Here is a 2,914-nt window from a genome sequence, read left to right on the forward strand (position 1 = left end):
TTCTGTAATAATACATCATAAAGCCTTGAATCTGAAAAGTAATTCAGAGATCATTTACTGCAAATCTTCTCATTTCACAGATGGGAAAAATGATGCACAGGGGTAGAAAGGGACTGCTTAAGATCACACAGACAATAAGTGATCAGAATACATAAACATGATTCTTTCTCATATAACAAAATGAGGCCAGGATTTTATTTTATTTTTCAGAAAAGCTATGGAAAAACATGAAAAAAGGGTAAGATCTCCCTTAACAGAAATGTTATTGATATATAGAATATATAGCTGTGAGCTCTAGGAACTCTGAGATGAAGTTTAGAGAGAAACAATGTAAGTCATATCTGAGTAACTGCAAATATTGGCCTACAGTCAATCTAATCAGCTTGGCTGTCTTACTGATGGAGATAGATTAAAGCTGTTCATACAACGTAATATACTAAGGTATAAGTCTCTTTGGGGCAGATACTGTGTAATCTATTCAATATAAATGTGTGTATATGAAAATGAATGACACCATTCTTACTTTCAAGGAGCATTTTGTGTACCCCACCACACTGAATACAGTAAATTTCCTGGCTTATTGATTGCCTTGGCGTTCCTGTATCCCTTTTCCCCAAATAATTGCTGTGGTTTGCAATTTGATGGGTTTATATTGCAGATTTGGATCTTGGTTTGCCTGTAAGAAATATGCCTTTGATCACATATTCATATGATATCTTAGAGTTTACACAGTTGGCCTTTGTGTGTTAAGATAAAAGAGAATGTTAGCAACCCCTAAGAAAAGGACACAAGTGATCCTAGTAGCCTTTTTTAACACAATGGTTTCAAGGCAGTGGTTTTGGAAAGTAAATTCAGGAGGCAAAGCAGTACCCCTGAGTTACAGTATCCCCATGGTAAACTTTGATGAGGAGAGTAATTTTCAAAAGCTTTTACAGGAGGAGAACCTTTTATTTTTTAAACAAAAATTTGTATAAAATGTTCTCATATAAAACAGATAAAAGAGTAGTTATATAAAGCAGATAAAAGAGAAACACTCTGAATGAATCAGAAGTCAGGGGGCTTGGCATCTCTCCAGCTAGGCTTACTCTTTCCTCCTCTCATTTTATCAATGAAGAGAATTCCAGAGCACTAAAAATGAATTGCCCTAAAATTCATTGTTGATAAGTGATACAACCAGAACTGGATTCTAGATCTTTTCCTACTCTACCATATTGCCTCAGGAGTATTGAATTTACTAGGACTCTATGCTATTGTAGACTCATTGGAAGGTATGATAAGAAGCTAAAGATACAAAGTCTTCTTTGAAGGAATTTACAATCATAGTATGGAGATGAAACAAAATTGTGTTTATTCAAAGAATGTTTGCTGAACATTTGCTACTTTTGAAGCACTAGGAATTTAAAGGCTAATAAGAGCACAGGCCTTCGAGAAGCTCATAGGACTAATGGAGAATGTGATTGACTGAATAATTGGGGGTGGGGCAAAGATATCCAGGTCCTAATCCCTGGAGCCTGTGAATGTTAACTTATATGGTAACAGGAGCTTTGTAGATGGGATTAAGTTAAGAATCTTGAGTGGGGGAGATTATCCTGGATAATCCAGATGGATCCTTAATATAATTATAAATGTCCTTACAAGAGGAGGCAGATTCTACTATAGAACAGAGAAGATGATATGACAACCACAGCAGAGAGAGACATATTTGAGGTTGTTAGGCTTTGAAACATGAAGGAAGAGGTCACGGGCCAACGAATTCAAGGAATTCAGAAGGCCTCTAGAAGCTGGAGAAGGAAAGGAAATGGATTGTCCTCTAGAGCCTCCAGAGGGAAATTGGTCCTGCTGACAGCTTGATTTCAGCTTAGTGAAATTGATTTTAGACTTCTGGCCTCCAGAACATACAGTTCAGACAATACATCTGTGTTGTTTAAGCCTTCAATTTCGTGGTAATTTGTTACAGCAGCAATAGAAAATTATTACAGGTAGGTACTCACATAACCATGTAACCAAGCAGGACCCTATTGTCATCATTGGTGACCATCTGATATCTGTAATGGTATTTATAACTGCTTAACTGTATAATGATTTAAAGGGTTTTCTCATGCTCTTGCTGATCAGGGTTAGGCTGGAGAGAAGAGAGGCTTGGGTGATCCACCCAACCCCCTCATGGTGCTACACTTTTGCCCCTAGTGCCCTGCTTTTGACACTAGTGTCTTCCTCCTGACCCCAACACCTCAGAAAGGGCAGCTGGGTGTTTTGTGCATCTTGTTGTTCATAACTGTCCCCAACTGTGCATGTCTGTAGTTATTTTTAGCCCCTTATGATTTCTTTGTTTTCTGTTGTTGGAGGTGCAGGTCTCAGCCTACAGCAAGAGGTCCCAAGCCTCAGCCTGTCTAAAATGCTAGATGCATCTATCAACCTGACTTTAAATTGCACAAGTTTTTTTTCTGGAGCAACTTTCCACAGACCCCCTTCCTATGCACCCTTTATTCTAGACACAAGACTATTAGAAGAATCCCAAAGCCAGAGGTGAACTTCATACCCAGCAAAGGGAAGGGGACATCTGCAAAAACAAGAACAACTTAGTAATAATTTATTTACCTTCTATGGAAACTAGCTCTGCTCCTTGAATTCTTGAACTTTTACTATAAAACCCCCTGCCTTCTCTCCCTGACAGGCTCACAGTATTAGAGGCATTTGGCCAATGTGCCCTCCTTTGCCTGGCAAAGAAATAAAGCTACCTTTTCTACTTCATCCAAAACTCTGTCCTTGAGTCTCAATTCGGTAAGGGGGTATGGAGGCTGTGTTTCAGCAATAACTGGATAATAAAGTGAAATGTGAGTGCTCGCTTTGGCAGCACATATACAAACCTAGAGTGATAGAGAGAAAGATAGCATGAAACAGAAACATGAAATGT

The 2,914-nt window shown here is 38.5% G+C and overlaps 1 pseudogene; it reads left to right on the forward strand.

Moving 5' to 3' along the window:
• The first annotated feature begins 741 nt into the window (after positions 1-741).
• Positions 742-854, forward strand: LOC116151117 (U6atac minor spliceosomal RNA; annotated as a pseudogene).
• Positions 855-2,914: the final 2,060 nt, after the last annotated feature.

This window comes from Camelus dromedarius, chromosome X, assembly GCF_036321535.1.
Source record: "Camelus dromedarius isolate mCamDro1 chromosome X, mCamDro1.pat, whole genome shotgun sequence".
Classification (NCBI taxonomy): Eukaryota; Metazoa; Chordata; class Mammalia; order Artiodactyla; family Camelidae; genus Camelus; species Camelus dromedarius.